The sequence below is a fragment of the Dendrobium catenatum genome, unplaced genomic scaffold (genome assembly GCF_001605985.2).
Source record: "Dendrobium catenatum unplaced genomic scaffold, ASM160598v2 fragScaff_scaffold_1497, whole genome shotgun sequence".
Classification (NCBI taxonomy): Eukaryota; Viridiplantae; Streptophyta; class Magnoliopsida; order Asparagales; family Orchidaceae; genus Dendrobium; species Dendrobium catenatum.
Window position 1 is genome coordinate 1,128,107 of NW_021319959.1, and position 24,882 is coordinate 1,152,988.

The following is a 24,882-nucleotide window of genomic DNA, read 5'->3' on the forward strand; positions in this document are numbered from 1 at the left end:
ATTAATAAAAAAAATTTAAAGGGAATATTAGATTTTTTCTTTACTTGACTGCTAGCAGACTCGATATTATGTTTAGTGTTTATTTATGTGATAGATTTCAATTAGATCCAAAAGAATCACATTTAATAGCAGTGAAAAGGATTTTGAGATATCTCTTAGGAACTCAGAACTTAGGGATTTGGTATCCTAAGTTCATATCTTCATTTGAAATAATTGGATATTCATATTTGGACTTTATAGGTTGTATGGTTGATAGAAAGTGTACTTCTAGAACTTATCAATTTATTAAAAGTTATTTAGTTTCTTGGTCCAGTAGAAAATAGAATTCCATAGCCCTACCTACTGCTGAAGCTGAATACATTGCCTTAGGAAGTTGTGTGGCACAAGTTTTTTGGTTCAAACAACAATTGATTGACTTAGGATTTACAATGGGCACTATTCCAATTTATTGTGATAATACTAGTGCCATTTACATTTCAAAGAATCCTATTCAACATTCTAGAACCAAACATATTGACATAAGGCATCATTTCATAAGGGATCATGTATCCAAAGGAGAATTTGAATTGAATCATGTTACAATTGAAAATTAACTTGCAGACATTTTTTCAAAACCACTAGCCTTTGATAATTTTAGTACATTAAGAACAATGCTATGTGTGATTGACCTGATTGCTTAATGAAAATTTTTTGCAAACTTAATATTTGTAGGTGTTTTTTTTTGTTTTTGATTTTTATGTGTGTATTTGTGTTTGCTTAAGTATTTTTGTATTTTGCGTGTTTGAAATGTTTTCACATCAAATTTCATATTTTTGATCGATCGTGCGAATTTTTCTAAGTGTTCTATTCGTACTGTATGAAATATATTTTGTACTGGATGAGTTCGGTAGCGTATCGATCATTAGGTAGGTCAGTCTACGTATCATTTTTGTTTTCAATACATTTCAACTGTATGATCCCCATATCATCTGGACAATATGTATTCATTTGTATATATGCATATAGATGATTATACATGCAAAAGCAATTATTATTTCTGATCATACGTATGAACCTGGAGTTCGTACATACGAACACTTGGCATATTGATGTGGGTGATGATTTAAACCGTTATTAAAATGATCTTAAATAATTGATCATCCTGGACAAACACCTATTCATCTTTATGATCGTTTTGTCAAAAAGTCTATATGAAAGGATGCCTCGTAACTTGTGTGATTATGAAAAGTCATTTCATTTTAAACACATCCATTCGTATATACAAAATTTTATTTCGTACATAAGAACGCAAGCATCATACGATATGAACCTATTTTCGTACGTACAAAAGATCATTTTTTCTTTAAATAGAAGGGCTTTACTCAAATCTCATTCACTTCAAAAGCTTTTTTAAATCCTCTCATATTTCCAAATCTTTTAATGGCTAGCTCTAGGGAAATGGGTAGATTGGCTAAGGGTCCATCATCTAGGAATGATGAAGAAAACTTTCTATCCAAAATAAACGAAGAATCTTTTCCTAAATTTGTTTATGTAAAATCACTCTTTCTAGAGTTCTTCTGCAAAAGATGTTATTTTTCAAGTAATGCCTCTTTTCGTCTCTATCCAATTCACTTTTATCCTCACACTGATTCACTCCTACAACAAAGAAACTTTTCACTATTTTCTTGCCAATATGACTTTTAGCACTGATCAAATTAGGATTAGGTCATATGTTCTGAAGAAAAAAGTTGAAATAACCAAGGAGGATTTGGGGATATTTTTGAATTTAAGAACTCAAGGAATAAGAGCCCACACTTTGACCAATGCTTCTAATTATAACTAGACTGAAATAAATAAAGTGATTAGAGGAATTAGAGAAGTGTGTCATTTGCCTAAGGTATCCACTTTATACCAAGATGCTAGAATCATCCTGCATGTTCTTAGAACCTCCATAATTCCTAAAGCTGGTGATCGTATCAACATTACTCCTCTTTTTTCTACTGTAACTTATCTTGTCAAAATTGGTCAACCTATTGATGAAGCCTAACTCATTATTGACTATATTTATGGGCTTTTTGAAATTGGCCATGTCTCTCATAAGAGAAAAAAGAACATTGCCTTAGGACACCTTGTGACATATATTCTTGAGAAGAAGTACAATCTAGTTCATCCTGAACGACACCTAGAAACTCCTATATACTATACTGATGCTTCATTCCGAGCAATCTTTGGGTGAGGTGATGGAAGTGAGGATTCTTAGGGAGAAGGGGGAGCACCTGGACCTGAACCTATTCTTACACTTGCTCATCGACTAGACTTTCAGGATATGGTCCAATGCTTTTACTGAATTGAGAGTCATTTTGATCAGTGCTTTAATCAAATTTAGACTCACCTACACCATCAGGACGCACAACACCAGCAGGATATGGGCTAGATATGAGATCAGTTTGAATCGGTCAAGACTAATATGGCTATGATGAATAGCTATTTTAATCTCTTCAACCAGCCACCTTCTCCAGATCAAGGCCCCTCAGAATGATGGATGTACTTCTCTGTGTTTGTCTTTGCCAGTACTTCTTATATGATGTGATGACCTTTGTAATTTTTGTTATTGACTTTTATTTTTTGTTTTTGTGGTTGATGATCGATGTAGTTGAATTGATATCATGTGAGCTTCCCTGTATTATCTAATTTTGATATTAATAAAACATGTCCTATTTTTATTTAGTTGATTTTGTTCCTTATTTTGAAATGTTTGTTTACCTATATGATAATCTTAAATTAATTGATCTGAAAAGGTGATATAATTTGAAAAGCTATACAAAAATTAAAATTCTTTAGAAAATCTAATTTTTTAAAAATTTAAGTTAGCTTATATCTCGATTAAGTTAAGGCTATCAATCTCATGTTCTTATTAGGCATACAAAAATTTTAATATTATTATTGCAATTTTAATGTCTTATTATTCTTTTGTAACTCTTTACAATATAATTATCCTTATACTTAGAAAAATTTGAGCTTTTAGATTATTGATTTTGGAAAGATCAATTAAAAAATTGGAGATGTACAAATGTATAAAAATCAAAAGAATGTGCAATGGTTCGATAATTAAAAAGAGGCACAAAATTAGCCCAAATATAAAAAGATGCATAAAGCGTGCCACAAATATTGAAAAGATACACAAAGTACCACAAGTATATGTTCTTTTCTCTATATTTTAATCTTCAATTTCAAATAAATCTAATGTTCAATTAAATTTTGCATTAAAGTTTGACTTAAATTAATTTTCATTTTGTCACCTTTGCAATAATTCTCCTTATCTGATTGTCTAGAATGACTCATGACCTTGATATATTTTTTTCTTATCTATGTTATATCTTAATTTAAATGATATGAATCTTTATTTTTTCTCTAATGAACATTAATCTTGTTATTGCAAGTATAACTCAATATCTTTTATGATTAATTATCAAAGGCTTATCTTATGACTTCTTACATTTATGTAGTTTATTTCTTCTTCTCTTTTTACTATTGTCAAAAAGGGGGAGAAATATTGTTTGAAATTTTAATGTTTTGTTTGTATTTTCCGTGTTTTATTTATGTTTGTGTTTAGTGTCGTCTTTCTGGTTTTAGTGTCATTTTTGTTTACACGTCTTTGTCGTTTTAGTGTCATTTTTTTGTATCATTTTTTGCGCATGAAAAAATTAAAAATTAAAAAAATTGATTTGTTCAATAAGAACCCCTTATAATCACATGCTTATTCAATAATGGGGAGTTTAGGAGAAATTTAGGATTTTCAATTTTGCTCAAACAATAATTGTTTTGCTATCATCAAAAAGGGAGAAATTATTGAGAGGGTTGTTACTTAGCTTTGCATGTTTGACATTTTTGCAACTTATATGTTTTTGATGATTCCAAATATTATTATTTTGATTATTATTTTCTCCTAACACATTTTAGAAGAATTATTTTGCTCTTATATGTACTAACATTTTGAGAAATCATACTCCAGATTGTTGAAGACTTCAAATCAAGATCATATTAGATTTATTATAATTTGAAGTATGTATTTTTCATTTTATTGAGTCTAAGAGAGTGATTGTAATTGAGTAATTGAGTACACACACACTATGAAAGAGTTCTAAAATTCACATTTTTAAACTGATCATACAGTATGAACCTTGTTCATACGGGACGATCTGATCAGTCATTTTCCCTAACGAGCAATGGAGCAAATAGAAATGACCCAAAATTTTTCTAAGTATAGATTGTACGGACAATATTTTTCATTCTTCCCAAGATGATCTTCTCCATTTGTGACAAATATGAAGATCGTACGGATGATATTTTTCATTTGTACTGGGCTGATCTCCTTTGGTTTGTCCTCAAACACAATTCATATGAATCATTTTTTTTGTTCATACCAGGATGGTGCCATCTGGCATGTCCTCGAACAAAAAGCATACGGATGATATTTTTTATTTGTACCAGGATGATCTCCTTTGTCATACGAATGATATTTTTTATTATATCAGGTTGATGGGCTCTGGTTTGTCCTTGAATAAAGTTCATACGGATGATAATTTTTTATCGTACTGGGACGAAGGGCTTTATTTTGTATTTGTTCATTTCGTTCTGATAGTTCTTACTTATGCTTTTTGAAATTTCCTCTGTTCGTATTGGACGAACACAGTTCCTACCGGATGATGATCGAGTATAAAATGGCTTCATACTGATTTACAATGGGTTCGTATATAACACTATTTGTATTGTTCGTACGTATAAAAATTCGATCGTACGGGAAAATTATGGATGTCAAACTTGAAAAATTTAGTTTTTCTAGATAGTTTTTTGTGTCTTTTCTATAAAAGGTCCATTAAAAACTATCACTTAATCTTTTTGTCACTTAGTCTTCGTAATTGGTAAAGGAAAATTGAAGGAGAGAGTGTGAGAGAGTGTTTGAGAGATATTTCTTCCTAGTTGAATGTGAAGGGTTCACAAGATTACTCAAAGGTAAGGATCTATGTGTGTGATTTGTGTTTCTTCACTCTTCCTCTTATCTTTCAAGATTACTTGTGTGAAGATCTTTCAAGAAGATCCGGTTCTCTGCCGACACTTGGAGAGTGTGAACAGACGAAGGTTCTTTGCCGACACTTAGAGAGTGTGAACAGCCGAAGGTTCTCTGCCTACACTTAGAGAGTATGAAAGGATGAAGGTACTCTGCCTACACTTTGAGGGTGTGAAAAGATAAAGGTACTCTACCTACACTTTGAGGGTGTGAAAGGACGATGGTTCTATGCCTATACTTAGAGGGTGTGAAAGGACAACGGTTCTCTACCGCACCAGGGATTGGTGGAAGAGAGTGTTTTAAAGGCTTCTCTGCCTTACTATGGGGGAAAAAGGAGAGTCACTTTTGTAATAGTGCTATACCTAAGGTGGGAGACTTCAGGGAGTGGATGTAGGTCGTGTTTGACCGAACCACTATAAACTATTGTGTCTTTTTATTTTCGTTGCTTAAATTTATGCAACTTATTTGTCGTGGTTGAAAACTCATTTTTGAAAATATAAAATTAACTTGCTCAAGTTTATTAATCGATTTCAAACTTTAAAAATCCAAGAAAGGGTTCAAGTTTTTTAAATTACCAATTTATCCCCCCCCCCCCTCTTGGTTAGCCTTGAGACACTAGTTTAGGTCTAAAAACCTATTCTAGATTTAGCAAATTTCAACAAGGTATTCATTCACAATAATGGTAAAACTCTGTTATGAAAATTTGATCCTAAATTTGATAAAGGAATTTTTTTTTGATATTCTAGTATTGGCAAATGTAATAGGATTTTTAACAAGTGAACTTTAGTAGTAGAGAAGATCACACATATTATTTTTTATGAATCTAGCATTTTGGAAGAGCCAAGTTTGGAAGAATATCATATTGAAAATATCTCTCATAGAATTGAAATGTCAAATTTGGAAGAGAATATTGGATCAGAAATCCCTTTGCCTAGATAATAAAAATTTTCTATGAGTCGTCCTAAAAAATTTATTTTAAGTGAACCTAGTGAGGGTGTTAGGACTCGGCATGGACTTAGCAAAGAAGTGAGCTATTCTACCTATATATTGATGATTAAACCCACTAATATAAATCAATCACTTTTAGGTGAATTTTAAATTTTGGCCATGCAGGAAGAATTGAATCAACTTAATAGAAATGGTGTTTGGGAATTAGTTGAAAGGCTTAAGGATCAAAATGTTGTTGGAATAAAATGGGTATTCAAAAATAAAATGATTGATTCATATATTATAATTAGATATAAGACAAGATTGGTGGCCAAGGGATATAATCAAATAGAATAGATTGATTTTGAAGAAACTTTTGCCTCTCTAGCCAGACTTGAAGCAATTAGAGTTTTGTTAGCCTATGCCTATTTTAAAGGTTTTAAATTATATCAAATAGATGTTAAGAGTGTCTTTCTTAATGGGGTGATATAAGAGAATATTTATGTTGAGCAACTCCATGTTTTGACAATTATAAATTCCCTAATCATATGTTTAAATTAAAAAAAGCATTGTATGGACTAAAACAGACACCTAGGGCTTAGTATGAAAGGTTAAGCACTTTCTTATTAGAAAGGTCATTTGTGAAAGGAAGTGTGGGCACCACTCTCTTTTTAAAAATGATAGGATATGACATACTTATTGTTCAAATATATATTGATGATATCTTCTTTGGATCTACCAATAAAAATATTTGTGATAATTTTTCAAAAATAATGAGTAATAAATTTGGAATGAGTTTGATGGGAGATTTGAGTTATTTTCTTAGTTTTAGCATAAAGTAAAATGAGGAAGAAATATCTTAGTCAGTTGAAGTATATTAAGGACATCATCAAGAAATATGAAATGGATAATGCTAAACCAGTGACTACACCAATGACTTCCTCAGTGTAGTTAGATAAGGACTATAAGGGAAAATTTTTTTATCAAAAGAAATTTAGACGTATAATTGGATTATTACTTTACTTGACTGCTAACAAATTAAATATCATGTTTAGTATTTGTTTGTATACTAGATTTCAATCTGATCCAAAGGAATCATATTTAAAAGTAGTTAAAAAATTTTTGAGAATCTTTTGGGAACTCAAAACTTAGGAATTTGGTATCCTAAGCACAACACTTCTTTTGAAATAGTTAGATATTCTGATTCAAAATTTACAGGATGTAGGGTTGATAAAAAAAGCACTTCTTGAACTTCTTAATTCGTAGAAAACTCTTTAGTTTCTTGGTCTAGCAAAAAAAAATTCTGTAACCCTTTCTACTACTGAAGCATAATACATTGTCTTGGGTAGTTGTGTGACACAAGTTCTTTGGTTAAAATAATAATCAATCACTTAAATTTTTTTATTAGCACAATTTTAATTTTTTATGATAATACAAGTGTCATATGTATTTCAACGAATTTTATTCAATATTTTAGAACCAAGCATATTGATATAAGGCATCACTTTAATAGAGATCATGTAGCTAAGGAGAAATTGAATTGCATTATGTTACTACTGAAAATCAACTTGTAGATATTACCACAAAACCACTAGCTTTTAACACATTTAGCACTTTAAGAATTATATTAGATGTGATTGATATTAATGCTTAAATTAAAATTCTGCAAACTTGATTTGTTGTGTAACTATGTGTTTATTTATTTTCTCTTGTTGTTTATTTTATTTGTTTTGTTTTTTTTCATTTATTTTGTTTATTTTTGTTTGTTTTATTTATTTTGTTTGTTTTATTTGTTTTGTTTGTTTTTATTTATTTTATTTGTTTTATTTGTTATATTTATTTTATTTATTTTTTATTTATTTATCATATTTTGTTTTATGTGTTGTCTTTGTACTATACAATTTTTTTCTTACTATATGAATTATGTATCATGTACATGATAGTTTTTTGAGTTGAGCACACAAAACTGAATTTTTCATTTTTTTATCATCTATATGAACTGTGTTGTTTCATCTGTACTAATTGGGATGGTTTTGCAAAAGTGCAGTAATTTTTTGTCAGATCATACGCACAAGATTACATTTTATCTGTATGATCCTATTGTCTATTTCTCATGTGGATGAACCTAACCATCATAAAACAATCTTTAAATTTTTTATCATCATGGATGGATAGGTGGTCATTTGTATGCTCGTTTGGTCAAAAATCATGTACGAAACGACACCTCAAAATTATGTTTTATGAAAAGCCATTTCTTTTTCTGCCATTTCTATTCTTACGTACAAAACTTTTTTCGTCTCGTACAATTTTAGAATAGTACGAATGATCCATATTTCGTACTGTATGATAGGTCATTTTTTCTTTAAATAGAAGGGTCTTGGATAAGTTTTTCTTCACATTCTCAGTTGTTTCAAAACCTTCTTCAGTCCAAACCTTAAGGATGGCTAACAGTACTAGGCGACCTTGCACTTTTAAGGGCCCATCCTCCCAATCTGGTAGGGACAAAAACTTTTTGTCAAAAGAGAATAAGGAAGCTTTTGATTGGAATTTTGCAACCAAAATAACCGCTTCTTGACTCCTCATTCAAAGTGATATCAACTTTTCTGTCATGTTCCTATTTGCCTCAACCTAGTTTTCATTCATCCTTACCTTGATTTATGCCTGCCATCATGAAATGTTTCAAATGTTCCTTGAAAACATGAAGGGAAACCAATATCACAGTAGGATTACCTCATTCATCTTTAAGCAACGTGTAGAAATCACTAAGGAAGATCTAGGAAACTTCCTTCATCTTAGAACCCAAGGGGTTAAAGCACATACCATAACATATAGATTAGATTTTAACTGGTCAGAAATAAACCCATCTCTTAGAGGTGTTGCCCAAGTAAGCCATCTAGCTTAGGTGTACACTCTTAATGAGAATGCTCGGATTATTATCCAGCATGTCTTAAGAACCTCTATCATTCCCAAAGTTGGTGATCGCATAAACTTTGACTCCTCTTTTTTCCACTATCACATACTTGATTATGACTAAAATTCCTTTTGATGAAGCCCAACTTATTATAAACTATATTTACAAACTTTCTGATATTGGACTTCTTCACAATAAGAGAAAGAAAAATGTGGCTTTAGGATACTTAGTTGCCTATATCTTAGAGAAAAAGTACAACCTAATCCATCATGATCCACCCACTAAACTTATTATCTTCTTTACCGATGCATCATTTTGTGCACTCTTTGGTCGGGATCAAAGTTCAGTGGGAGAAGATTACAGGGAGAAGAAGGAGCCCTAGCTCCAGCACCTACACCTGCACCAACACCTGCACCAGAACCTAACCAGAATTTCTACCAAGAAATGGTCCAACATTTCAATAGAATGGAAACTCATTTTGATCAGCTCTTTGATCAAATTGAGAATAACCTGAATCTACAATATGCTAGATATAATAAAGATATGGGGTGGATCCGAGGGCAATTCGACTCGATCAACACTAATATAGCTACGATCAGTAGTTATTTTACAGTGTTCAATCCTCCGCCACCTTTAGATCAAGGCCCCTCAGGATATTAGTTGTACTTATGTGTTGTAGTTACAGATGAGTATTTATATTTATTTTTGTTGAAATGTTTATCCTATGATGATAGTGATTTCATGTGTTAGCATTTCTGGGATGATGTAATTTTAAATGGAATAAGGTGTTCGTATGTGTTTTGGATGATAAATGAAATGATGGAATGTTGTGTTAATGCGCATTAAAATTTCTCTTCTTTGAATATTTATGTCTTTAGAGAAATCATGCATAGTTGATCTATAGATTGAGATTTTGAATTACTTTGCTTTATAAATTAATTCCCTTGCAAAATTTAAATTAAAATTATGACTTGATATAGATTAGAAGATCAATTTCATGTTCTTATAGACAAGTATTACTTAGTTATAATTGTTGTAGGATAGATGTCTTATTTTTATTTTATTTCTATTTCAATGTGTTTATTTTTGTTTATTATTGGATTTTATGTTAATATTTAATGACATTGGAAAGACTAGAAAAGTAAAAAAAAAAATTCACAAAGCATACCAAACTTAAAAAGATGCGCAATATTCGCCAAAGTGAAAAGAGGCATAAGATTAGCCCAAATTAAAAAGATACACAAAGTGTACATCAAAAATTGAAAAGATGCGCAATGTCACCAATTAAAAAACTCATACTGCTCTTTCTTTTATCATTTTATGCCTTATACAAATGCATATAATCGGCAATCACCTTCACTATTGAATTAAAACATAATTAATATTTATTCTTCATTTTTGTAATAATTATTTTTATTTGATTTGTGTAGAATGAATAGTGAACTTGATTGACTTTTTCTATCTTAGTTTTTTTTTATTTAAAATTTAAGTTTTTTTTAGCATAAGGAAATTAATGTTGTATTTGTAATTAGTTGAAAATTTTCTTCTTCATCAACTATTTTGATTCATCATATAAACTTTTTATTCCAAGATGTACTTCCTTTTTTTTGTTATCAAAAGGGGGAGTCATTAGTTATTGTTTGATGTTTTGATTATTTGATGTATGTATGTATATATGTTAATGTGTGATGTGTGTATGTTTTGTTCGTGATTGTTTTTGTTCTTGTAGTTTTTATTTCTTTTTAATTTTCAATTTGTGTTTTTAATTTTCATAGGAACCCCTTATTTTAAATGGGTCATTCAGTTGGGGAGAACTTAGGAGAAAAATTGTCTTAAGTGTTAACTCAAATAATAATTATTTTCCATCATAAAAAAGAAGGAGATTATTGCAACTTAATTTGCAAATATATGCTTTTATATCATATGAGTTTTTGATGATACCAAAATATTATTGTGTCAAACACTATTTCTCCTAACACATATTGTAAAAATCTTATTTGTGTTGTTTGTGTGTACTAATGTTTTAGGGATATTATACCACGGATTGCCAAAGATTTAAAGACATATTAGATTAAGGTTTTTTGTAATTGAAGTCTATACTTTTTTCTCTTTTTTTTAGTCTAAGAGAGTGTGATTGTAATTGGATAATTGTGCACACACATACACTAGAGGAGTGAGTCAAAACATATATTTTTAAAACTAAATGTAATGTACTATTCTTGAATCGTACTAGCTTATTTGTCCAGAGTGTTCCTCCAGAAAGAAGTTAATTGAATCATGCTTTAGAATTTTTTGATTGAACTATTCATACTGTATCAAGTTAGATTCGTACAGAAGATGTCTAGAGTAAGAAATGCATATGTACCAGTTTTCCCAAATGAACTCACCATTTTCTAAACTGATCGTATTGTATGAAATAATTTTTATACAAATGATGCCCAGAGTACGAAATGGGTGCATACCAGTTCGTCCATATGAATATGTAATTTTTTTGAACTATTCATACGGTATGAAATTATTTTCATATAGATAACATCTAGAGTATAAAATGGGTCGATCCATATTTATACCATACAAAGCATGATTTGATTCAAATAATTCGTATTGTATGATGTGGGGTTCATATAGACAATGACTAGAGTACAAAATGGGTTCATATAAAATCGTACTAAATGAACCTGTTCAATTTTGAACTGTTTGTAATATACGATATCAGTTCATACATACGACTACCAGAGTATGAAATATGTTCCTACATGATTGTACAATGATTTCTTGAACTATTTGTACATACGAAGTATGATCATACTGTGCGATCCAAGACGGTCAAATTGAAATTTTTAGTTTTATGGATCGTTTCTCCTGTCTTTTATATTTAAGAGTCCTAAAAATTGACTAATACAAAAAAAAAATCCTACTGCAAATTTCTTTTAAGAGTGCACTTGAAGAGTATTTGGGAGAGTGTCTTGGGATTGGAGAGTGAGAGATATCTTAAGAGGGATTTGTGAGGAGATTCACAAGGTTGCCCAATGGTGAGGACCTCTTACTTGTTCTTCAAAGTTCTTCCCTACTTTCTTGAAGACTCTTAAAAGAAGACTTTCAAAAGAGGTTTGGTACTCTATCGACATCAGGAGGGTGTGAAAGGATTTTGGTACTCTGTCGACACCATGAGGATGTGAAAGGACACAGGTTCTCTGTCGTCACTAGGAGGGTAAGAAGGGATGACGGTATTCTACCGCATCAGGATTTGGTGGTAGAGAGGTTATTGTAAGGGCTTCTCTGCCTTGCTATGGGGGAAATATTAGAGTCACTTTGGTATAGTACAATACCTGAAGAGGGAGTCTTCAAGGAATTGATGTAGGCCTAATTGGACCGAACCACCATAAAATTCTGTGTTCTTCTATTTTTATTTTTTTACTTCATTTTAATGTTATGCAAGTTTTGATTTTGTGGTTGAAAATTATTTTTGAGAAAGTTTTTCATTGTGAGTAAAAAATTTAAATCAATTTTCTAATTTACAAAGAGAATTTTTAAATAACCAATTCACCCCCCCCCCTAGTTAGTGTTGGGACAAATCTATTAGGTCTAATAACCTATTTAGACTTTCATAATAGTTGGTTGTAATTTGGCTCCATGAATCGCAAGCTCCAGCCTTGCGTGTGGTTTCCAAAAATTTGGCAGAAGCCCCTATGTTCCGAGCAGGTTGGGTGGCCACTGCCACCCCCTCATTACTAACTAGAACCTTCAAACAGTTCCCATGATGCTCCCCCTTCTTGGCACCTCTATTAGGAGGAGGTGACCTAGGGTGACCCCCTCTTTCCATCCTAGAACCTCTCTCTCTCTACAACCATTCTAGTAAGAGAAAGAAGAAGGATTGGGATGTTTTCTTGGGTAGTGAAACTTCCATCAAGGTTTTTTGGCTTGATTTGGAAGAATTATAATAAGCTTCTTTTTCTTAGTATGTTGTATCTTTCTTTCCTTGTTTAATGATTTGCAAAGCTTAAAAAAAAGTATATAGTGCAACATGTAATGAGGAAGTAGAGGCTTTTAACACCAATCTTGGTGTTAGAGAGGTAATTTATCTAATCCAAGAGTTGTAATATAGTAGGTCTAAGAAGCATAGCACTTGAATGAAGAATAAGGTCTAAAAAGATAGAAAAAGAGTAGTTGCATTCAAAAAAGAGATGCCCAACACTTTCATCAAAAGAGTGGCATAAGGAGCAAAGCAAGTCCACCGAGATGCTACATTTATGGAGAGAATCAACAGTTTTGAGTCCACCCAAAAAGTTCATCCAACCATAGACCAAAAATCTCAAAGAATCATGTTTATGCCAAATAAAACCAGCCCAAGAGCATTGAGGATGAGATTTGTAGAATTCCTTCACATATGCACTAAAATAGCCCTCACCAAAATTTCCCCATAGCAAGCACAAGCCATTAGAATCATAGATTGGGACATTATGTATAACATCAACAACATACAAAGACATTAGGCATAAAAGCAAGCAGGTTCCAACAATTCCCAAAAATGAACTCTTTGGCAAAAAATATTAGAGTTATAATCCTGGAGCAAAGAAGTAGTAGATGTAATGTCGGCAAGAACCACCCCATTGCACCAGTGGTCCTAGAAAAATGAAATGGGGGAATGAGGGGTATTTCTAAACAAAAAACATTTTTTAACATAAGCAACAGTGTTACAAATTGATTTCCAGAAAGTTGTAGCATGTGATAGAACTGGCCTCCAAGGAGAAGAGTATATATTAATCAGCCAAGAGATAAGAGGAGATTTATAGTTGTAAAGTCTCCATATAATAGAGTAGCTATAATCAAATTACAAAGCAAGAATTGAAGGAAAGCCTAAACCACCAAGATTTTTGGTTTGCAAGAAGTGTCCCAATAAATTAAGTGAAGCTTTTTGGAGGAAGCAAAATCCCCAAAGAATAGGAACTTTGAAGCAAACTTCCTAATGTTCTTAGAAATAGTTTTAGGTATAATCGATCCCCTTATCCAGTATGCTATGGAGTTAGCAATTATATATTTGAGGAATTTTAGATGACCTGCAAAAGAAAGCATATCCGCTTTCCAACCATTTAGCTTGCAAATGATTCTTCCCATAAGCAACAAAAAATCTACAATGGTGGGTCGCTTGAAGGTGATAGGGATCCCAAAATAAATGATATGAGAACTGTGGTTGTGGAGGGAGAGAGAATAACATAAAGTATTAAAATTATAAATTCTTTAGGAAAAATGATTGAGCTTTTATCAAAGTTGACATGTAGACAAGAGTAGTTAGCAAACACATCAAGGAAATGAGCTAGGTTGTTGTAATTAGCCATAGTATGAGTGCCAAAAACCAACAAGTCATCCTCATAAAGAACTTGAGTGAGCTTAAAACCATCAGAGGAAAAACCTTCAAAAGACCAACATCAATAACAGATGAGAATGCATCCTTGACAATACAAAAAAGGCAGGGGCTTAAAGGACAGCCTTGACATAGGTCAGCTAAAGAAGAAAAGAACCCCTCAAGTGCCCCATTGATAATAATGGAGAATTTAATGTCTAAAATGTAAGCCTTAACCCATTGAATGAACAATGTGGGGAAACCTTTCCGCTTCATCCTAACCCAGAGAAAATCCCTAGATACCATATTAAATACCTTTCGTATGTCCAATTTTGCACATAAGTGACTAGAAACATCACTTCTAGGAGCATAAGAAAGAAGCTCCTGTACTAGAGCAATGTTATCAGTGGATATCCATGATTTAATAAAACTAGATTGATTCTCATTAACAATCAAAGGCATAATTGACTTTAGTCCATTAGCCAAAATGTTAGAAATGATTTATCAAAACACATTGCATAAGTAATGGGCCAAAATCAACAACTAAGGAGATGTGGCTATGTTTAGAGATTAATGAAAGAGAAATTTCTTTAACACTAGTAGGGAGAAAACCAATCTGGAAGAATGACCTAACAACTTTACAAATATATGAACCAAGAATGTTCCAACTCGATTTATAAAAATGAAATTTAAAATAGTTAGGGCCAGGGGCAGAAGAAGAAACATAAGAGAAGATAAACCATTTAGTCTCATCATCCAATAAAAATTGAGAAAGAGAAAAGGAAAGAGAAGGGGCAAGATATTACCTGTGGGGAATAAACCAATGTCCGTAGAAGTAGGCGGAGGCTAATTGTAAAGATCTTGAATGTTCTGAATAATGTTATTGATAGCCTCAGATCACAAAGATTGAGGATCTGCTTTGCTCAAATTATTAATATCATTCTTGTTACACATTCTAGCCCAAATTTTAGCATAGAGATATTTTAGATCATCCTCCCCATGAGAAATCTAAAAAGTTTTAGCTCTTTGTATCACCCACAAAGTTTACATAAAAGAGAATTAAGAGATTTGATGATTAATTGACTTGAGGGCAGCATTATGAGAGGGATTCAATGGATCAACATTAATCAAATATAAGGAAGAGGCTTGCTTGTTGTGTAAATAAGCCAGATATGAGTTGATGATGTTTGAATTGGCCCATGATTTAATTTTAATAACACCCTTCAATTTCTTTAGTTTGCCATAGAAATCCAAAATAGGATTGCCATTTGTATGAGATGAAAAGGTTTCCAACAAAATCTCCCAATAAGGGTCAAATTTGGTCCATGAGTTTTTAAAGAGAAATATGTGCTTCATATGATAAGAAGAGCCAAAATGAAGAATAATTGGACAATGGTCAGAGCATGATGGGTTTTGAATAGAGTAATAAGAGGTGGGGAAGGTGGACAACTGACTATAATCCACAAAAGCCCTATCTAATTACATGTGAATTGGAGAATCAAGATGTTTATTATACTAGGTGTAAAGACTCCCCATTGAATGCAACTCTTTTAAGTTAGCATCTAAAATCATAAAGTTAAGCTCCCAAAGTTTGTTTAGAAAAAGAACAAAGCCTTCTATTATCTCTGAAGGAAAACTATAGTAGTTGAAGTCTCCCATGAGGATCTTGACAGTTTGTAGAGAAAGCACAATGTTATTGATATAGTTCCATAAAGAGGCTCTTTCCTCCCCATATTGGTGGAATCAATAACATAAGGTTGGAAAGGGTCATTGTTTCTATAAGACACAAAACCAGAGATGAGTTAAGTAGAGATGTAGGAAGGACTGATAGCCTAGTTGAATTAAATTTATTCCAAATGCGACCTAACTTAGAAAGGTGAAAATTATTACAATGGTCCTCAGAGTCGTAAACAATGTGATTAAAAGAGAAGAAAGGTCCTAAAGAGAAGAAGAGTGAATCCCATTTTTCAGAATGCAAATCAAGTTTAGCTTGAAAGATTTAATTAAACTTATACAGAAAAAAAAACCGTTTCAGGGCTATTAAAGTGCCTAATATTCAAACACGCAATGGTGGGCATAGACATTAAGATTTGGGGGGCTATGGAGGCTTTCAAACTTACTTCCGCCTAGTAGGTTTCTTAGATTTTGTTTAATTTGAGGATTTTTTATAAGCATCAGAAATCTTGGAATTAGAAGCAAGAGCTTCTGATGATTGTAATACATGTTTCTCATCCCCTTGTTGCTAGAGAATATCAAATTTATTAGGAGAAAGCACACTTTAAGAATGGTCTAAGCTAGGAATGGTGGGAGGATTATATAATGAGCAATCATCACTTGGGGAGTTAAGGTTAGGAATGGTGGTGTTGGAGGGAACAGTTGAAGAGAGAAGGGAAGAGGGTACCTTAATAGAATGGGCATATAAAGGAATTTTCTGCTGGCTTCAAGTAGGAGGTGGTTGTTGAAGCTGAGGAACATTAAGAGAGGGAGAGGTTATGATGTTATTATATTAAGCCACCACAATAGGGGTGGAAGGACGGGGGTTGTGGCTAACAAGTTTGCATAAATTATTGACATGAGGAGAACTAAGTTGCACCTTGAGGGTTTCTACTAATACTCTGATCATGCATAGCATAACAATAGAAGTAGTAGTAGGATTAGTAGATGAGTATGGGATGGTAGATGAGTATATAAAGGAGACTGGCTTGATCAGATAGAGGGAGAAGTAATGAATCAAAAAGTGGCAAAACTTAAAAGGAAATTAGCATTTTTTTAGCATACAAAGCAGTGCTGAAAACTTGGACACATACATGAGCATAAGTGAGACATGTCCTCTGGGCAGTTAGGGCATCACAGTAAGGGTAATTCCATTCTTGCTTACAATCATTGAGATTCCATCAAAGTTCTGGCATATTAGGGGTAAGTCGTGGATTTTTAGCCAAATCAGGACAGAGGTGAAATTTTCATGTTTTGGTCAGAACTGGGGGGGGGGTCATTTTTTGAGGATGAATGGTTTTCCAAGGAAAAACCAGATCTCTCTAGACCAAGCCATCTCATAGTCTTCCATAGAGGTGAACTGGAGCACGAAAAAAATCATAACTTAGAGAAAGAAGCTACGATAAACCTTTGAGAGGCCAAGTTTTTTGAATGGTACCATTTAAAGCCTTATAGAGAGGCCTGTGACTTATAGAGTAGAATACCAAGCACAAGTTCCAGTCTTGAGATTCTTTAAAAAGGTTGTCACCCAAGAAAGGGATGATCTCCGGCTCATATGGATAGAAGGAAAGGGGGAGATCTTTAGAAGAAGGATAGGAAGAAACCATAAGGTTTTTCTAATTACGAGCAGGAGGAGGACAAGCACTTTTTGCCGAAACTGAGAGGGGAGGAAAATCCAAGGTATAGGTAGAAGCTTCCATAAGGAGGATGAGGGGAGGCCTCTAGCAAAAGCCGGAGGAGGTGGAAGGAGGGGAACCTAGTCGATGGGGAGAAGGAACCCCTAGTAGAGCCTAAAGATGATAGCATAGTGCAAGAGAGAGATTATCTTTAACTCTTAATAGCAAAAGAAAAAAAAATGATTAAGAAAAAGAGAGCGGTCAAAGTTTTGCTACGGAGTTTTTTATGAAATATGAGCTGAGGCCAAAACTCCTAATTATGGAGTCGACTAAACTTCTCTCGAAACACTTCTACAAAGAGTTTTCCCCTCTCTTTCGTCCCTCCTCCATCAGAAGTCTCTTCTCCTACAAAACTCATGGTTCATTTCTCGCCCAAACAAATTGTCAAGGGTTTAAAGGCATGAAATATTTTCTTGGTGGGCTAGTCCATTGGTAAGTGGCCTTATTATAAGGCTATCATCTCTGCCATTAAAAAGGCTTGGCTTTTTAAGGGTAATCTAACCATTCTTTCTCTTATGGATGGATTTTTTCTTCTTAAATTTTCTTCACTTAAGGATTATGAAATAGTTTGGTCGGGTGGACAGTAGTATCTTCTCAAAAAATAATTTATCTTACTAAAACATTCTTCTCTTTTCTCCCTTAAACATGAGAACTCTGTGGATTAAAATCCAAGATCTACCTATAGCATGTTGAAATCCTGATGAGATTTCTAAAATAGCTAGTGTTATAGGTATTCCTTTGGCTGTTGATTATCTCATTACTGAGAAGTCACATCTTACTTATGCTAGGATATGTGTCCATGTCGATTTTAAGTCTAAACTATTGGATGAAATTGTTATTTCAGTGGCTGGAAAATTTCATTCCCTTAAGATCCAATGTGACTAGATGCCATCACATTGATGTTTTTGTGGTTTGTTTGCTCATGATTCCACTTTCTACACCCAAAATCCTAACCCTAATGCCCCAAAATTTTTTTCAAATCATTATAAAAGTATTAGCATGAAATCTAAGAACCATTGCTACAGTTCTAAAGCTCCAATAGTTTTTTTGTTCTTAAACCTACTTTTATTTCTAAGAAATAAAAGGAAATGTCAATTTTCCCTGCTATCATTAATTTCCCTACTAATCTTCATATTTCTCACTAGTCCCCATTTCAAATCATTTTGTTAGCACTATACATGACCGTGTTGTTAGTCACCCTAATTTAGACCATGTTAATATAATTGTTAATACCCCTCTCGATTCCTTATGCAATGAGAGACTACTTTGTCTTCTTCTAATGTTCTATTGTTATACCTAACTTGAACTCCCCCTCTGGAGACCCTCTCTCTATCTTTTTTATCCCCACTTCAATTATTATTATGGAAACCAATTGGTTACACACCTCAAATAAATTTGATTTACTTAATAATGAAGAGTCCTCTATGGTGGTTGTTGTCTCTATTCCTACTCGTGTTCTAGGAACCATTAACACAAGATCTAAAGGAGCCAAAAAAAAGTCTCTAAACATAAATCTAAAACTCAATGATTAAGCTTAATATTGCTATGTGGAATGTTTGTGGCTTTTATGGTTTGGATAAGGTTTTGATGTCTAAAAATTTTTCCCGCTTTCATAAGCTAGATCTCCTTTGAATTTTAGAAGCTAAAATTCATAATTTGACTCTTGATTATCCATGGTTTTTATCCTCTCAAAGGGTTTTTGAGTTGGAGGATAGCTATAATAACTTTGGTTTTAGTTCTCCTAGCTGTATATAGATTAAACAAATGCTTCTAATGTTATTTTTATGCCCATTTTTATGAACAATCAATACATTCATGGTAAAATTTGTTATAATGGTTGTTTCTTCATTTATTTAACTATCATTTATGCTTCTAACTCCTATGAGAGAATCTCTTCTTGGTAGTAGCTTGTAACTTTAGGTCTTGGTATTTCTTAGCCTTAGGCTTTGTTGGGTGACTTCAATAGTTGTAGAATTCCTAATGAAAAGTTGGTGGGCATATTGTGGTTGTATGTAAATTGTGGACTTTTAAGAACTTGACTTTTTCAATGAGTTAAATGATTTAGCTTCCTCTAGTTTATTTTATACCTTATGCAATCATAAAGTTGATAACCCCGTCCATATTAAGCTTGACTGGGTGATGGTTAATAATATATGGCTTAAGAAAATTTCTATATTTTTAAAGGCTGAAGCTCCTTTATATTTTGAACATTCTCCTATGATTTTAGATTTTAATGTAATCTTTCTCTTTAATCATAAATTTATGTTCAAAAACTCTAGCTTAAGCATCATTAATATTGGAATGCTCTTATTTATATTGTTTATATGGCCTTTAATGGGGATGTTATTTCTATTTGGTATAAAATTCTCATCAATTTCAAAAGGAGTATTAAATCTAGGAATTAGTATTCATCTTCTATTCTTACTTCTAAGTCCTCTGAACTCCAACAGCAAAAACATTACTGTCTTACTATACTTGATGAAAATCCTATCTCTCACTCTCTTAATTCTCAATTAAAATTTGTTATTGACAATCTTGCCTTTCATCAAGATTCTTTTGCATCATGGGCTATTCAAAGGGCAATGGCTAAATAGCTTCTCCAAGGTGAAGATGAAATGAAATTTCTTTTTTGTAGAATTAGGGTCATGAAGGACTATAATGTTATTAAAGGATTACCACTAGAGAAGAGATTTTCTCTTCTCTGAATGATATAAGTCATTATTTGATTAATTATTTTTCATGTTGATGACTATGGTACCCCAAGAGGGGGTGAATTAAGTTTTAAAAAAAATCTTAAATGAAAGTAATTAAAATAATTTTGATGCTATTTGGCAAGAAAATAAACACTCAAATTTCTATGTAAATGATAAATAAAAATAGATGCAACAAAAGAAAATACACACAAATTTCTATGTAAATGATAAATAAAAATAGATGCAAGAAAAGAAAATAATAGGCACAATATTTTTACGTGATTCAAACTGGATTCCAATCTAGCCTACATCCATGCTTGCCAACTCTCGAGATATGCTTTCCAACTCTCAGGTTTGCCTTGCAAACCTCACTTCTTTAAACCAAAGAAGTTGTTTAGATCCTAAGTACTTTCTTACATAGGCAAGTACAACATAGTCTAATTACAATTTAAATTTTGCTAATTCAATAGGCTTAGATTGTGAAAAAAAGAAAAAAAAATATAATTTGATGTACAAAATATAAGCTCAAATTATCTTGCAACAAAATATAAGCTAAAAATATTTAATGGCGGTCTTATAATACAATTTCAATTACCTCACCGCTTGCAAATGGAATATTAAATTTTCTCACTTTAGGATAGATTTATATATTGATATTAGAATGAATAATATTTTAAATAAAAATAATTTTCTTACTGATTTATACTACAAACACCTTAAATCATATAAGATGGATATATTAAGTAAAAAATGTGCATATAATAATTTTAAAAAATAAATAGATTTGGATGATAGATATATGCTAAAAAAAAGATTTGCTTTCTAGTAAATTTAAGCATATAAAAATCATATCTAATATATGTTTCAAATTTCATGGCAATTAGATTAGTTCATGCAAAGATATTTAACTTCTTTCATAGCCTTCTCTCTTTTCCTTGTTTGCCTAAACTAATCACCCAGTACAATCTAGTTCGATCAAATGGATCTTCTAGTATGGTGTAGTTCAATTTAACTAATTCTACAATACAATCAGATTGATCATATAATATGATCCAACTAATCATATTGTTTAATCGTGCTAAGTCAAATAAATGGAAATTGTGTGAATGAGCGGTGTGTTATCTAGCCAACACATGTGATATCAACTAGCAATTATTAGCAATGATTGCACTGATGGATGGATATTCAATTTAAATCTAAAATAAATTTAAAAAAATGCCAAAAACTTTGAAAGATCACCATAAATTCATTTTTATCAAAATTTTTGAGTTGTTGGGCTCATTAAAAGTACGTTTAACCCAATTTTATTTTAAAAATAATTTCAAAGAATGTTGACCACTTTATAAAGAGTAATTGAGGTTTGAAGTTTTTTTTTATTTTCTTAATTACTCCCTAACCAGTGGTCTAATTGAGCTTATGTTTGGATAGGATAAACTAGTGCATGTTTACTACATACCCTAAATTTACTAGGCCCTGATGATTAATGGAACTATATGAAATGAATTTTTAAGTTATGGGTTATAATTTGAACTAAAACTTTAGAAATTCATTTCTCTCAAGGCACTTAGAGTTAGGTCTACAATTTTTTTTTTGTTCTTATTATTATATGGTTTAGATTACTATGATTTTAACCCTATCCAATGACTAAATTGCATGAATTAAATCCCTAAAAGTATAATTATATTTACTTTGGGAATTAATTATGAAACCTAAGAAGGCATTTATGGCTTGGATTTCAATGGGCTGGAAGCAAATGTTCTAGTGAACATATGTTTCATAGTGAACATATGTTTCATATTTCACTAGAATTGGAGTTCATTTGTCCTGTCAATTAGTGAATCTAAAGAACACTCGTATAATTCATTCACATTAAATCCAAAAATATAAATTAAGTATCAGATTGCTTTGAATTAAAGGCTTAACAAATAAAAATTAAAAGCAACACCACTAACCTTTAAAATAAAAAGTAATTTGATAATTAAAAATATTAAATTAAATTAAATAATTAAAAATTAGTAAGTTCTAAAGTAATTTCAAACACTTGTAATTATCCTTAGGAGTCAAGAGTGACATTTAAGAAAAATTTCAAGAGGTTTGGAGTTGATTTGGAATAAAAATTAAAAATCACCTAATTACATAATTAATTCATAAAAAAGGTATAAATTTATAAAAAATATAACTATTTAAAGAAAACTTCAAATGACATAAACTTAAAGGCATTGGAATCATCATTAGGTTTAATATTTATGAAAAATATAAAACTTTCAATATTCAATGTAAATAAAAAATATAAACATTTTGACAAAATTAACTAATTAAATGATCCAATAAATATAAAAAATTCAATAAATCATCAAAAATTCAGGAAATAACTAGCTTAATGAATTAAACCAGATGAATTGAATTAATTAAAATTGCCAACCAATAATCAAATTTAAATAAATAGGTAATTTCTTGATAACCAAGGCTTATAAGGCTTCTAGCTTAGCCCCAAGGAGGGTGAAATAAACCTCATAGCTTTGGTTTTATAAATACTATTATTTTTCAATTTAAACAACCATTAAAATTTTAGTAATAAATGAGAGTTCGTCAGGGATGTTAAGCCCTATAGAACTGGCCCTCTCTTTCTCTCCTCAAGGCCTTCTCAGGTCAAGCCAACAGCAAAAGATTGTTCAAAACATTGAACAAGAGCTCTTAAATAGAAGAGCTTCAAAGGAGCTCATTAATTGCAAGTTGCCGACAATATCGTCCAGGCCGATATAAACATCGTTCTGGCCGATCAATACAAATCTTAGAAGATCGGCCAGAGAATCGCCCTGAATGCAAAACTGGAAGATTTAAAATTGTCTTGATCGTCTAGGCCGATCTCACGATCGTCCAGGCCGATCTCACGATCGTCCAGGCCGATCAGTTCAAATCACAGGAAAATCGTCCAGGGCATCGCCCTAAATTTGAGCTGATCGATATTTATTGTCCAGAAGTAACTAAGGTTTTTGAATAGATCGTCTTGGCCGATCCTACGATTGTCCAGGACAATATGATCGTATCAATCATCCTTAATTACTCCTTTGATTTCCTGATCCATTAAGGCATAATTTGTGAATATCGTCCAGGTTGATCAATGATCGTCCTGGCCGATTATTAAAAAATACATAATACCTTAATTGTCTATGGCGAAACTTCTTTCTATTTTGAGCTTATCGTCCTGGCCGATACATGTATCGTCCAGGATGATCTGTTAATGACGGCTGCCTTAATTAAGAATCATTGTTTAGATTTTCTGTTTTAAGCCCGATCGTCCAGGACGATGTAAATATCATCCTGGCCGATATGAGTAAAAACAGAAATTCTAAGTCTCTCAAGTGTGTGTGTAGGGTTACTTAGCATCAGTCTCTTTGGACATTACAAATAGACTCAATAAGAGAAAAAACAAAGTATAGACTGACTCAACCCTAAACCTACGCAATCTTGGACTGGCTTCTATTGTTCGTCCGATCTTTGATTCCTGAAAAGTTAGAAGTAACAGGCAGTCCAAGAGAGTTAAAAGTGTTTGTCAATCATCAAAACATAAGACATGAAAAATAGATTTGCAACAATAAAATACTTATGCCTTTGAAGCTTTCATACAACTTGTTTGACTCCTTTTAGGAAGACAAATGTGTATTGGATTGAAAGTTTCAAATGACAAATTAAAAGGCTTTAAACAATAAATCATCAATCGACTTCAATAATTAAAATCTATCCTAAGATGAATATCAAAATATAAATAATTCTAAAACAAACTCAAATTATAATTTCCTTAATTTTGAACAAACCAAACTCTATTTATAGAAAACTTAAAACAATAATAAACTAAGGACATAACTAAACAATAAAATTGTTGTGCCTCATAAGGATGAACCATAGAATGTAAATTAATCATTCTAAGATTATAATTTAGTGTATTTCATAAAATCATATATGATAATGGGTTTGAAGCTATTATTCCTTTGGAGATATAGCTTCCCTCCCTAAGAATTGTTGTTCAAAATCAAACCACAATTGAACAAAATTCTCAACACTTGTTGGAGGAACTCAAAGGTCATGAAAGTCACTTGTAGCTCAATAAAATTTGGAATTATATAAAGCACGAATGGTTCAAGCTTATGATAAATTAGTTCACCCTAGAACCTTCCAAGTATGATACTTGGTCTTGGTTCTTTGGAGATATATTATTTCCCATAAAAAATTGATGGAAAGTTTGAACAGACGTGGGAAAAACTATTTGTCATAGAGATAGTCTATGAAGGGAGTCCTATCAGCTGATTGGTTTTAAGGGAAATCAACTAATGCTTACTATTAATGGGCATTTCCATAAAATCAATCATGTTTGATGTAAATTAAATCTAAAATTAATATAAAAAAAAGTCTTCATGTTCAAGTAAATCTTCAAATTTCATTTTGCAAATTAAAATCTCTATTTGAAATCAAAATCTTTTGATCCAAAATCCATCTCAATCTCAATCAAAATTAAAATCAAATCTTAAATTCAAAATTTCAATTATAAAATATAATTAAAAAAAAAATTCTCTTTA